The sequence below is a fragment of the Leguminivora glycinivorella genome, chromosome 10, assembly GCF_023078275.1.
Source record: "Leguminivora glycinivorella isolate SPB_JAAS2020 chromosome 10, LegGlyc_1.1, whole genome shotgun sequence".
Lineage (NCBI taxonomy): Eukaryota > Metazoa > Arthropoda > Insecta > Lepidoptera > Tortricidae > Leguminivora > Leguminivora glycinivorella.
This window is the reverse complement of record NC_062980.1, coordinates 25,229,711-25,244,788: the sequence shown is the minus strand read 5'-3', so window position 1 is coordinate 25,244,788 and position 15,078 is coordinate 25,229,711. Positions and strand designations below refer to the sequence as shown.

The window sequence follows — 15,078 nt, the reverse complement described above, 5'->3', positions numbered from 1 at the left end:
ATTATGCGCCTTTCAGACTTTAGGAGTTTTCTCGATTTCTCCAGAATCCAATTATCAGAGCTTTCAATAATATGTACATACACTAAAAAAAAATCGAAACCTGTCTACTTAGTAACAAACATCAAACATTACACACGAATTGATAAATGATAACCTCCTCGAATTTGGAAGTTGGTTAAAAACACAAGTTTTTAAAATTGATAATTAAAACTAGGTACCTTATATTATTTAAATTACCTTTTACAATTTTTTTATACCACGTCGGCGGCAGGTAAGAGGAAAAGAGGTCACCGGAAACTATGGACACCTGCAACTCAAGGGGTGTCACATGCGCGTTGCCGACCCATTAGAAACTAAGTACACTCCTTTTTTGAAGAATCCATACTGTAGTTCATCGGAAATACCAAAACTATGCTTTATTTCGTGCTACCCTAATAAGGAATTCTGGTAGTGATCGCATACATCGATAAGACCGCCTGTTGCTGCCTTTATTTTCAATGTAATTCTGTTATTAAATTTGTAAACCTGTTATCTTTGTGGGGCAATAAAGAAGATTAACTTATTTACTTACTTAAAAAGTAAAGTAGTGTGTAAGTGCGTTTTCACATTATCCGATCCGATATCGGATGTAGGAAAGATTTCAAAATAAAAAAATCAAAGATGGTGGCGTAAATATACGGGACATGGGATGGGTCCGACATCCGATATCGGAACGGATGATGTGAAAACGCACTAAGAGAAACTATGTAAGAGACATAGAGTCATCGAGTATTTTGCCGAACACGCAGAAAATAGACGGGCCGAACCGCACCAGAAAGGTTCCTTTTGTGCCTATGTTTGGTATGAAACCCTAAAAAAGAGAAAGCCAATTCTTAGGTTTATTATACAGTTCTGGATTAAGCTTGAGTCTAGCTATATATAAACAATAATAATAACATTTGTCGGACACTATCCCGGTGAGTCACTCGGGCACATTGCACAGACATGACCTCATAACTAGGATAATTCACCAGCAGTTAGTATTTTCCATACAATCTTGTGGACCGCGAAGTACCGTACTACAAGTAGGTACTTACCTGCGCCAGTTCTCGAAAATGGTCGAGATACTTGGTTGATTCGACGATCATCGTCGTTTTGGCGAACGATCTCATAGGCAAAAGTGAGCGGCACTCGCTAGGGGTGAGATGCAGAAGGCGGTACTAATGTACACGGCGCGTAGGTCGGTCACCTTGGGCCCTGCCTGCCCCGCTGCTGGATGTATTTAAAAAATAACCATGTACCTGGGAGTCTGTCTTTTCCCTTTCTTATACCATTGTTTTTGTATCTTTTGTATTTTTAGCATAAGCTACAGAAAATATTTTGACATACCAACGTCAACGAGTTTTAATCACAGACAACCGCAGAACAGAAAGATCACTGCACAGACCATACAGGTTGTTTGATAGCGAAGTACGTACTAAGTAGAAAATATCAAAGAATTATAGCAGAGAACGACATAATTACTTATGTTTTAATAGCCAAGCAGAAACGGCAGATTTAACATTTTAAAATTGTACTGAAACACATCCAACTTATCAGTACGTATAAAACCATGAGTCGTTTATGTAAATGGCCTTGGAGATGATGAAATGAGAAAATGAGCCAAATAAATATCTGTAAGTACTCCTCACACTAATAAATACCCTTGGCGGGATTCGAACAAGGGACATCAGCTTTAGCAGGCCGGCAGGGCCAGTCCAATCCAATATGTACAAGGATTTCACTCCAGAGTTGTGGGTTCAAATCCCGTTGCGTGGCCAACCAACTTAAACATTGTAATTTTTTTTATTGCAATATCTATTCTTATTCTTCAATGAATGTATTTTTTTATTTTTGTTTTATTTTATTTCACTTATAATTGTGTAAATTATGTACAACACACAAAACAACATTGTATACATTAGGTTAGGCTCCCTCAGAAAAGGTTTTCTTCTTTTAAAGATGAATTAATATTAATTTCTTTATTTTATAATTTATTTGGTATAATAAGAAAGAAAAAAAAAACAAAAAGTAGAAATTTCGAAATAAAATGGAAAAAAATCACCTAGAAGTTAGCATATTTAGCTGATGGCTGGTACCACAGGGCCACGGACACATTATCGTTCCTGTCGAAATTTCATAGCATCTTGTAACTCAAATAGTATAGAGTTTGACGTAGCTTTGGCAATACGCACACATGCGTATATATAATAAATATACAAAATGAACGTAGTTTATGGAAAAGGATCTAACCCACAAACATTGCCAATAGAATTTAAACTTTCTGACAATAACAATAGTCATTCATTTCAATGGCAATTTTATGGAGATAAATCCTTTTCGCTAAACTACGTCCAAATTTTCGTAATTATAAATTGTCAAAACGCTGCGCGATTTGACATAGGTCTTGCCTCCTCGAGGCCCGCCGGCCGTCTGACATTTTTGACAATAAGGACACATGTATACGATTGACGTATGAAAGAAAGAGAAACGAAACCGCATAAAATGGCCGTTTTCTGTTGAATTCATGATATCGTAAATGATGATAAATCTTTGTATATACGATAATAAAAAATATTTCCTTCTACGAGAGACTAGATAATTTGGAAACCTTCACTTTAAAGTAGGTTAGACTGATTAAAGTTGCATATTTTTTTCACAATGTTAGTTAAACGAAAAATTAAGGCCTTACTTTGGATTAAATTTCTATCGAGAAAATTGTAAGCATTCGTGTTTCGAGCTGTACAAAAATTTCAATCATATAGTCAAGATATACATATCCAAAAATCAGATCTCTAGGTTTCCGGGGCTAAGCACACCAGTGAATCTAAAATCCTAATATTTATCGATGCATGGCCAATCTATTGGGTTGGTAAGAAAGTAATGAGCGAATCATAACCAATATTGTAATTTTTATTTAATTTATTATTTTAATCATTTATCAAAAATATAACGGCCTTCGTTATCTACTACTTGTCTCCATCGTTCTGGTAAAGAATGAATAGCATCGGCGAAGAAGTTCTTAGGTTTAGATTCAAAAAACTCAGCTATGTACTGTCGTAGATGGGCTTGATCATCGAACTTTTTTTCATTCAAGGCATTGTTTAGCGATCTGAACAATGCGTAATCCGTAGGTGCCAAGTTTGGAGAGTACGGTGGATGAGGTATCACTTTCCAACCTAGCTCCAATAGCTTTAGCCGAGTCACTTTTGCAATGTGTGGGCGAGCATTGTCGTGTAAGAAAAAACTTTAGCATGCTGTGGACGATTCTGACAGATGTTTTGGTTTAAATTTTCAAGCTGATTACAGTATACTGATGCGGTAACAGTCATTCCACTTGGTATGAGTTCCCAGTGAATAATACCATGAATATCCCACCAAACGGACAGCATAACTTTTTTCGGGTGAGGCTCTGTTTTTGGTGCCTCTATTCCTTTTTCGTTTGGAGCTAGCCACTGACGTTTGCGTGTGTGATTTATATATAAGACCCATTTTTCATATCCAGTGATAAGATGGTCCAACCAGTTGAATGTGCGGCGAAAAGACAGAAGTTGTATGCAGATATCGGCACGGCGGTTTAGTTGATGTCTATGAAGTTCGTGCGGTATCCAAACACTGTATTTGTAGTTTTTTCCCAACTAGTGTAAATGTGTTTCTATGGTGACATGAGAGCAGCCTAACTAGGTAGCAAGAGTACTACTCGTTAGCCTCGGATCTCCTTCAATTAAGGTTTTTAATTTGGCTACATCAATCTTCACCGGTCGACCAGACTTAGGTTGATCTGATAATGAAAAGTCGCCACTACGAAACCGCTGGAACCATCGTTTCACCGTGGCCTCAGACACAACTTCAGGAGCAACACGCTGACATATATTACGCACTGCTTCGGCGGCTGAATGGCCAGACTGAAATTCATATAGTAAGCAATGCCTTACATGCACTTTTAATTCGTCCATTTTCTTCCTTATATTAGCTCGGCGACAGCTAGTGAATGACTGACGAGAAACTGTGCGACTTGCCCTTTATATACTTTCGACCATAGAAGATTCTAGAACTCTCTCAAAAATTTTATGTGGAATTCAATCGATCGCTCATTACTTTCTTACCAACCCAATAGTATACGTTGCCATCACATGTCGTCAGGCGCTCATGACCTTTTTGTATGGAAATGTCGAAATCCCACTCGCACTTTACCGATTTTCATAGAAAGTTGTGTTTTATTATAGTTTTGAAGGAGGTTTCTTGTTTTTAACCACCAACGCAAAAATATTATAATAATAATAGGTTTGACGCTTGACATGTCTGTCTGGCATCATAGCTCCCGAACGAATCAATCGATTTTGATTTAGTTTTTAATGTTTAAGGTGAATTCGTCGAGAGTTTTTTTTTGTACCACGTAGGTGGCAAACATGCATACGGTCCGCCTGATGGAAAGCGGTGACTGTTATATATGGACGCCTACCACTCAAGGAGTGGCACATGTGCGTTGCCGACTCGACTCATTAGAAACTTGTACAAACCTGTACTTAGAAGGGGCCTGGGTGCCGACGACTCAAAGGACCGAAGGAAGGAGGGGGAAGGAAGGAAGGAGTACCGCACCCTCGTTGAGCTCTGGCTGCCTTACTCACCGGGAGGAACACAACAATGAGTAAAGTCTAGTGCTACTTGATTGCGGTCTTTTGTAAAGCGGAGGTATTAGACTCTGCTCTACCTTAGAGTATATTCAATTTAGTATTAGAGTTATCAGCCAAGAAATTTAAATGCAGCGCCATCTATTATTAGTTTCGACAACTTTTCATGTGACTTTCCATGCCTAAAGGTTCGCACAAGTCTCAAGTCGCGTAAATTACTTAGTAAATTTTGCCGAGAGACGGCGCTAAATACAATAATACTCATTAGAGTACCTGTTAGCGACGTGCTCAAACGGTTTATTTTAATTTGTTTTTAGGGTTGTTATTAAGTAATATTACTTTATGGTTGAAATTTGGAGGTAGATATACGTGTGACGCAGCGACAAGGTTGTAACGGTTTCTTTTCCGACCGCTCGTCAGTCGGCTTGTCTATCCGCGCGCGACACACGTACATACTGCTCTCATTTAAATATAACGTGGTGTCTGTAACTTTACGGAATTAAACTTTCTTTTCGTGTCCAGTACTGTGTGCTTTCATTGTGGAACACCCTCACCATCAACAGTGGTCACTTCGACCGGATTTATGTTCCATACTCCGCCTACGAAGATGGTTAATACTCGCAGTACAACGCGCAAGGAACGCGAAAGAAAGGCAGAAGAGGATAGACAGCGTCAGCTGCAAGTACCTTCGCAGCCAACTGAAGGAAATACAAACCAGAACAATGACGAAATGAAGATTAACGTCCCCGCGTTCAAACTGTCGGGTAGCAGCGTAAAATCAGAGCGCCGCCTGGCGCCACGTACGGCCGCTTCGCTAACGGGGCCGAAGTCCAAGTCGTCATCGTCGTCTGTCCTGGCTCGAAGAAAACAGCTGGAACTAGAAGCCGCTCAAGAAAAAGCGCGTATCCAAATGGCCCTCATCGACAAGAAGCTCGAGGCTGATTTAGCTAACCTAAGAGATGAGGAACAAGAAAACTACAGTCCACATGATGATCTGCACACTGACAAACAGAGTGAAGTGGAGAAGTGGCTAGAACAGAGCCAACGCGAGCTGGAATCCGCCGCGCAGCAAGTCCCCGATCATGGTACACAGCCGGACCTGCCGTGCCCGCCGCCGGTCGTTGACCCCGGCACCTCTAATGGAGCGATCCATATGCTCGCAAGTGCACTACAAAATCTAACCGCAAGTACAGCTAAACAAAGTACAGACAAAAACCTGCTAAGCCGATTATGTACTCCCAGAGACCTGCCTAGCTACTCTGGCGACCCTTTGGACTGGCTACAATTTAAGCAGGCCTATCAAGAGTCTACAGAAGTGTGCGGATTCAGCCCGAAGGAGAATCTATGGAGACTGAGAAAATGTCTACACGGAACTGCCCGAGAAGCAGTTTCAGCTTTAATGGTTACTGCCACGTCGCCTGACATTGTGATGAAAACCTTGGAACTGGTATGTGGAAATCCAGAGAGCATCTTAACTCGCATCATGCAAGGATTACGGAAACTACCATCTATGTCAAACGAGTACAGTAAAGACATCGTATCATTCTCAGTCAAAGTTCAGAACTTCATCGCAGCCGTACATGCAGTCGGCCGCAAAGAATACCTACACGACGTAAACATGGCAAATATAATTTTATCTAAATTACCTACGGTCATTATATCGAAATGGTCTGACTACAGTTTCCCTATAATAGAAGAAGGCAAGAAACCACGCTTGGAGATACTCGGAGACTTCTTAAACATCGAAGCAATCAAAATAACTACTACAGCGAACATTCACGTCACTGACCAACGGAATAGTTATCAAAATCACTCTAGAAACAAAAGTGATAATAATAACACAAACCGCCAGCAAACGGTATTACTACAATCGGCGGCGCCCAGTGACAACAAGTGTTTATTTTGCCGCGGTGCTAATCACGAGTTAACTAAATGCAAGATGTTTAAAAAGGCGTTAAGGAAGGACCGGTGGCGTCACGTGAAACGCCACGGAATTTGCTACAAGTGCCTGGTGTCCCGCCACGACCGCGAGACGTGCCCCGCGCCCGCGTGCGACAAGGACGGGTGCGGCGAGGCGCATCATCAACTATTACATTATGTGCAAAGTCGCGATAACGATAAAGATGCAACTGTGGAATCTTCACGTACACCGGAAACAGCTGAGTCGGGCCCTACCACGGAAACGGTATCCTTTATAAACTTAAATACCCAAAAAGTGTTCCTAAAAGTAGTGCCGATAAAAATACGCGGACCTAACGGTGTGTTTACGACAGGTGCATTTTTAGATGACGGAAGTAGTATCAGTCTTATCAGTAAATCGTTCGCCGAGCGCGCCGGCCTGCGCGGGCGCACCGAGACTATGCGAGTGAACGGTGCATGGAAAGATAGCCAGTTAGAGTGTACTGCTACAGTTATATCTATTGATGTATCTAGTTATAATGGTAACGATGTATTTAATATAGATTTCCGTGCTGTAGATAATTTAGACATTCCTAAGCAGGACTTTAGGTCCATTGATTGTAATAAATTTGCCCACTTACAAAAATTAAAGGACGAATGGTCCCCTAATGTAATTTCTAGTGTACCTGAGGTTTTAATTGGGCAGGATAATTATAATTTAATTAAGCCGTTAGAAATATGTGAGGGTAAACCCTTTGAGCCGTTCGCTACACGTACTGTCTTAGGTTGGTCCATACATGGGAAGGTGCGCGGGCCGCACGGCCGAGCGACCCGCCCCGCTCACAACCTGCTGCTGGTGGCGGCGAGCGGCGGCGGCGCGCCCAGCGCGAGCGCAGCCGACGGCGCGCTCCAAGACCTTCATGAGGAGGTAAGACGTTATTTTTCCATCGACTCCTTAGGTGTGTGTAACAAACCTCGTCAGAACAGCGATGATATTCGCGCTTTAGCTCAGCTAGACCGCACGGCGACCTTCGCTGCCGGCAGGTGGCAAGTGGGCCTGCCGTGGCGCGACGAGAATAGCGTGATGCCTGACAGTTATCCTAACGCTCTAAACAGGTTAAAGGGAGTTGAAAAGAAAATGGCGGCGAACAGTGAGTATGCCCAAAAGTACACGGATCGAGTAAATCATTTGTTCCAAAATGATTTTGCACGAGAGGTCATTGACCCACAGTCCACGTCCCCTCACACATGGTATTTGCCACACCATGCTGTGAATAATTTAAACAAAAAAAAACTACGTCTTGTTTTTGACTGCGCAGCAAAAAGTAAAGGTATGTCCTTGAATGATTACCTACTGCAAGGCCCCGACCTACTCGCGTCCCTATTCGGCATCATGGTACGATTCAGAGAGAATAGGTACGCTGTGGCCGGGGATTTGCGTGACATGTTCCTAAGGGTCAAAATACGACCCGAGGACCAGGACGCACTCAGGTTTTTATGGAGGACGGACTCTAAACAGCCAGTCAAAACATATGCTATGACGTCACTAGTGTTCGGCGCTAATTCGTCCCCTTTTATCGCCCAGTACGTCAAAAATAGGAATGCACAGCGTTTCGCGTCCACAATGCCTGCTGCAGTTGCCGCCGTCTGCGAGCAACACTACATGGACGATTACTTGGACAGTTTGCCAGACGAAGCCGCGGCCATACAAATGGTAAAAGATGTTACTTTTATTCACAAACAGGGCGGGTTCGACATGTGTAACTGGACGAGTAACAGTAAGGCAGTATTGGACAGCGTGCCAAAAGAAGCCTTAGGCAGTGCAGCCTTAAGGTTCAAATTAGATCGGCAGCCTGAAGGTGAGAGAACGCTTGGTCTTATCTGGTTCCCCGCTACAGACGAGTTTGGGTTCGATCTGTCGCTCAAACGTATACCTAGCGATATTATTAGCGGTAAACAAGTACCTACCAAAAGGATCATGCTTCGCGTAATTATGTCGATCTTCGATGTGTTTGGTTTCTTATCACCATTCACAATTCAAGGTAAGATAATGTTACAGTCTTTATGGCAGTTATCCATTAATTGGGACGAAAATATTCCAAACAATATTTTCGTCAAATGGACCGAGTGGATTAAACTTTTAAGAGAAATGCATCATGTACGTATACCTAGATGTTATTTGAGTCCTGTAGGCACGAGCGGTTTAGGTATAGGTGTAGGTATAGGTAACCTATCAGCTGGGTCGCCGGTCAGTGCTACGACGCGCGTAGCAGATGACCCCTCTCCCGCGCGCCCCGCAGTCGCCGCGCAGCCGGCGCCTACTACGCCGCCACCTACCTGTCAGGGCTACGCGGCCAGTGCTACGCCGAGTATGCGGGCACCGACTACGAATATGGATTATGGTAATAATTTACAAATGCATATTTTTTGCGATGCGTCCACTAAAGCTATGTGTGCTGTTGCTTACTGGCGCTGGATTTATAATAATGAAATATACGTGGCCTTCATAGCAAGTAAGTGCAGAGTCGTACCAGTGAAACCTTTGTTGACTATTCCTCGCGCAGAGCTACAGTCAGCTCTTTTAGCAGCGAGACTTGCGGACAGTCTACAAAAGGATCACAGATTACCGGTGCAGCGCCGTTATTTCTGGAGCGACTCAACCACATTTCTTTACTGGGTTAAGAATGACGCGCGCAATTATAAAACTTTCGTAGCGAACCGGTTGGGGGCTATTGATGAGCTCACGCATAGCAATGAATGGCGGTACGTACCTACCAAAATGAACGTTGCGGATATCGCAACCCGCGATACTTACGATGACACTCTTTTCCAAAGCGAGTGGTTAAAGGGACCTTCGTTCTTGAGGAGTGACGAGTCATCTTGGCCGCATAACATCGTCAGCCCCGTATCTGATGAACCTGAAAGATCAGAAATAATAAATGTAATTAGCGACTTACCTGCTACATACTTACCTGTATTTAATCCGGAGCGTTTCTCTTCGTGGTTGCGGCTGGTGAAGAGCACATATCATGTGTTAGTATTCGTGCACAATAGTCGTAAGCAAACTTATGAAGACTCTGAGCTTATGCGTCGGGCCGAGCTGCTTCTGCTGCGACAGGTCCAGGAAGAATGCTTCGGCGCAAGGAGCTGGCTGCAATCAGAAAAGGTATGAGTCTCGATAAGAATAGCCGAATACTTACCTGGTCACCTTACCTGGATGATTGTGGGGTCCTTCGCTGCGGCGGCCGTATTAATGCCGCACAGGGTGTCACTGCCGAAACCAAGTGTCCGATTATACTGGACGGGCGGCACCATGTGACGCGATTGCTCGTGAAGCATTATCACGTGAGGGCTGCACATGATTATCAGGAGACAGTAGTGAATAATCTTAGGGAAAAATATGCAATCACGAGGATAAGACCAACGGTTAAACATGTAGCAGCGAGATGCATGTATTGTAAAATTCGCAAGGCGCAACCGCATGTACCTGTAATGGGTGAGTTACCTCCAGGTCGAATGGCGCATCACCAGAGGCCATTCACGCATTGCGGCCTTGACCTGTTTGGCCCGATGGAGGTGGTGGTCGGCCGAGGACGCCAAAAGAGGTACGGTGTCATATTTACCTGCCTTACTGTAAGGGCGATCCATTTGGAGATCGTGCATTCTCTCACGACCGACTCCCTTATTATGGCGTTACGACGCATGGCGTCGCGTCGAGGATGGCCAGACTGTTTCTACTCGGATAATGGTACTAACCTACGGGGAGCCGATTCCGAGCTGAAACGATCTGTCCAGGAACTCGATAACAAAGCAGTCAATGACTTTGCATTGACTAATGGTTCAAGTTGGAAGTTTATTCCTCCCGCGAGTCCACATTGGGCTGGAGCGTGGGAACGCCTCATACGCAGTGTTAAGAGGAGCCTTAGCGTTGTCCTGAAGGAGCGGGCGCCGAAGGACGAGGTCCTCAGCACCTTCATGGCTGAGGTCGAGAATATCGTCAACAGCCGCCCGCTAACCCACGTCTCCGTGGAACCGGGCAGCGATGGTGCTCTGACACCCAACCACTTCCTTCTCCACTCTTCTCCTAATACCCCCGCTTTAGGTGCCTTCGACGACTCCGATTTGTTTCTTCGGAAGCAGTGGCGAAAGAGCCAACGACTGGCCGACATGTATTGGCAGAGGTGGGTAAAAGAATACTTGCCGGAGCTACTCCCTAGATGGAAGTGGAACAGCGAGCAAACTCCACTCAAGGTAGGAGACCTAGTTCTAGTAGTTGACCCAGGAGCACCACGCAATGTGTGGCCGAAGGCAGTCGTCCAGCAGGTGTTCCCAGGTAGGGATGGTCGGATCAGACTGGTTGAAGTAAAAACCAAATCCGGTGTCTTCAAACGGCCTGCGGCGCGCGTCGCTAGAATCCCTTTGGTTAATGAGTGCTGAGCCAGCACTGGGGTGGGGCGTGTTAGCGACGTGCTCAAACGGTTTATTTTAATTTGTTTTTAGGGTTGTTATTAAGTAATATTACTTTATGGTTGAAATTTGGAGGTAGATATACGTGTGACGCAGCGACAAGGTTGTAACGGTTTCTTTTCCGACCGCTCGTCAGTCGGCTTGTCTATCCGCGCGCGACACACGTACATACTGCTCTCATTTAAATATAACGTGGTGTCTGTAACTTTACGGAATTAAACTTTCTTTTCGTGTCCAGTACTGTGTGCTTTCATTGTGGAACACCCTCACCATCAACAGTACCTATACTTCTAGTCAAAGACATATATAACTCCGTATAGACAGATAAAGTCTAAGAATAAAACGTACTTACCTCAGTACCACACAGAAGAAGGGCTCAGCTAGGGTCGTCGTGTATGTAACTAACTATGTAATGGAATCTACGGAGGCTAATTTAACCATCTTCCAAGGATCGTAGCGTAATGATAATTGGCAGCTGTATGTAGTTCTGATGACAGTACAATAATATGGTACTGTTGAACTGATCTGATGATGGAGCCGGAAGATATGAACTGGAACTACATGATGGAACATCGTATCATAGCTGTTTTTGGGTTTCTTAGAAAAGTCTTGTAATGAACTTTGACTACGATTAGGTTTCAAGGTCTGATGATGGAGCCGGAAAATATGAACTGGAACTACATGATGGAACATCGTATCATAGCTGTTTTTGGGTTTCTTAGAAAAGTCTTGTAATGAACTTTGACCACGATTAGGTTTCAAGGTCTGATGATGGAGCCAGAAGATATGAACTGGAACTACATGATGGAACATCGTATCATAGCAGTTTTTGGGTTTCTTAGAAAAGTCTTGAAATGAACTTTGACTACGATAAGGTTTCAAGGTCTGATGATGAAGCCGGAAGATATGAACTGGAACTACATGATGTAACATCGTATCATAGCTGTTTTTGCGTTTCTTAGAAAAGTCTTGTGATGAACTTTGACTACGATTAGGTTTCAAGGTCTGATGATGGAGCCGGAAGATATGAACTGGAACTACATGATAGAACATCGTATCATAGTAGTTTTTGGGTTTCTTAGAAAAGTCTTGTAATGAACTTTGACTACGATTAGGTTTCAAGGTCTGATGATGGAGCCGGAAGATATGAACTGGAACTACTAAAAAGATCAACGTAGTATTTAAAATAAGTTGGGATAGGGTTTTCTTGAGACCCTTAAGAGCAAATAAAGGGGGGCTCAGGGGCGATCGAAGCCCCCCACAAAAAAGACAGATCAACGTAGTATTTAAAATAAGTTGGGTTAAGGTTTTCTTGTGACCCTCCAGAGGAAATAAAGGGGGGGCTCGGGGGCGAAGCCCCCCGCAAAAAAGAAAGATCAACGTAGTATTTAAAATAAGTTGGGTTAGGGTTTTCTTGTGACCGTTCAGAGTAAATAAAGGGGGGGGGGCTCGGGGGCGAAGCCTCCCGCAAAAAAGAAAGATCAACGTAGTATTTAAAATAAGTTGGGATAGGGTTTTCTTGTGACCCTTAAGAGCAAGTAAAGAGGGGCTCGGGGGGCGAAGCTCCCCACAAAAAAAGATCAACATAGTATTTAAAATAAGTTGGGATAGGGTTTTCTTGAGACCCTTAAGAGGAAATAAAGGGGGGCTCGGGGGGCGAAGCCCTCCGCATAAAATAAACATCAACGTAGTATTTAAAGTAAGTTGGGATAGGGTTTTCTTGTGACCCTGAAGAGCATGAATAAGGGGGCTCGGGGGCGAAGCTCCCGCATAAAAGAAAGATCAACGTAGTATTTAAAATAAGTTGGGATAGGGTTTTCTTGAGACCCTTAAGAGCATATAAAGGAGGGCTCGGGGGCGAAGCCCCGCATAAAAGAAAGATCAACATAGTAGAGAATGCCTTAAAGCATGATTCCGCCTTTTGTACTGCAAGATTTTCTTTTATCACTGCTTCCAGTAGTTCCACAGGTGGTAAATGATCTTTATTACTAGATTCACCTACTTTTATCAATTTTAAAGCACTAGTGGATAAAATGCGTTTTTACCCGCTGGTATTAAAGGACAAAACACGTGTTTCCGAGCTAGTGAGGAGAAAAATTCAATGTTGGCTGCTCGCGTGCGGTCCGTTTGTTAATGTAGGTAAGAATTTAGAATAGCGTCATTTTGTGAACATCAAAGGAGTGAGCCTTCTGTACTTGTACTATTATACATATATTCTGTGACAAAACTAACAACATGTGTTCCAAGTACAACATTCGAAATGCCGGAAAGTTAGTAGGTATCGACCGTAAATTGGCGAAATCCAATTTACGGTCAAATTAACACATGTGATGGACCCTGCCGTCTATAATAAATTGCCGCAATATGTGGTTGAAGCGCCTAGTGTACCTATCGCTTAAAAAATTGGCTGGTCGAGCACCCATTCTACACTTATGACAATTTTTTTATTAAATACCTAATTAGAAAAATATTTTTGTGCATTTTTTATGTGAATATTGCCTAACTTTTTGTAATTTCAATCTTCTGTCTATTTATTCTCTAAGTATTATTGTTGTATGAATATTATTTTTTCAAATCTTGACGTGTAAAATGGCGTTGAATGAATAAATGAATATGAGTATGAGTAGTATGGTTATTTTAACCACTGAAAGTTTGTACGGAACCCTCGGTGGGCGAGTCCGACTCGCACTTGGCCGGTTTTTTTTTCATAACTATTAGTATGACTATTAATGAACTACGAAACGGAAATTATTTACCAGATTAGGTTTGGTATCAGACCAAACATTTATGTAATAAATTATAGTTTAATGAACTACGAAACAGAAATTATTTATCAGATTAGGTTTGGTATCAGACCAAACCTTTATTTAATAAATTATATTTTAATTTAAAAACGAAAGGAAAACTCGTCTTAAAACGATTTATGGTTTACCGGAAAAAGAATGTTCATTGATGTACCTTCTTGTTAGATGTACCCATAATAAAGGAAGGAAGGAAGTCTATTAAAGGTATCAGAATATATTTTATGACTTCTGTTATACAGACAATTTTAACAACCTTCTCAATCTGCATAAGTACACTAAGCATCATTAGTAATTAGCTTGCAAGCACATTTATACATGCAGAAGTTACCATGTGATAATTTTTAGCATTTCAAGAAATATAAACATGATAAACCTTTTTATTTTATTTTAATATTGTTGAGTGCCAGGCACTAATATGATTGACTATTTTGCTCTTATCATTGTCGTTGCTTAATTCTAGAGCGGCTCAGTAAGTAAACCCAAAACTGCCCCAAGAGCAGGAAACAGAGTTTCATTTATTATGCAATATGCATCAAATCTTAGAACTTAAGCCATCTGTATTTAAATTAAAATATTCGCTCTGAGGCGTTATGTTGTAGATTTAAAAAGCAATGAATTAATAACTTACTAGAAGTATTATTTTTAAATCAGCCCGGTATATTCACAATATGCAGGTAGGGACCTGCTTTTTAAACATGATGAAATTGTATTGCACAGTAGGCGACATCGTATTGCCAACGTCGTATTTATGGCATCTGACGACAGTTTTTACGGTTTCTACCCTCTACTCAATGGTTTATTTGAGGGTAATCTTAAAAAATAACCGAAGGGTAATCATTTTGTTGTTGAATACAACAATGTAAACAAATTATAATTAAATTTTAACTTCTGATTAGCAGAAACGTCTGCAATCGATGCCGTTAGGCTTAGAATAAATTTAAAAGTGGAAAATGTCTGCCTTGGGTGAGACTTGAACTCACGGCCTCTGGATCGATACTCCAGCGCTCTGCCAACTGAGCCACCAAGACTTCAACCAAGTCAGCGAAATTTTCCACTACTAAGGTCAATGGGACCCGCCGTGAGTTCAAGTCTCACCCAAGGCAGACATTTTCCACTTTTAAATTAAAATTAAAATTAATCTGTGTTTATATACCTACCCTTGATCTACAACCAAAAAATAATCACCAAACAACTGTGAGGGATGCAAACAAATGTCCTTAATATTCAAATGTTTTACATAAATATAACTCTCTAAAATG

At 42.2% G+C, this 15,078-nt stretch overlaps 1 non-coding gene across 1 annotated transcript; it reads right to left on the bottom strand.

Annotated features, from left to right (window-relative positions):
- Window positions 1-14,774: 14,774 nt before the first annotated feature.
- Trnad-auc lies at window positions 14,775-14,847 on the bottom strand. The gene has a single exon. It is a non-coding gene; the product is annotated as a tRNA-Asp (tRNA).
- Between the last annotated feature and the right edge of the window lie 231 nt (window positions 14,848-15,078).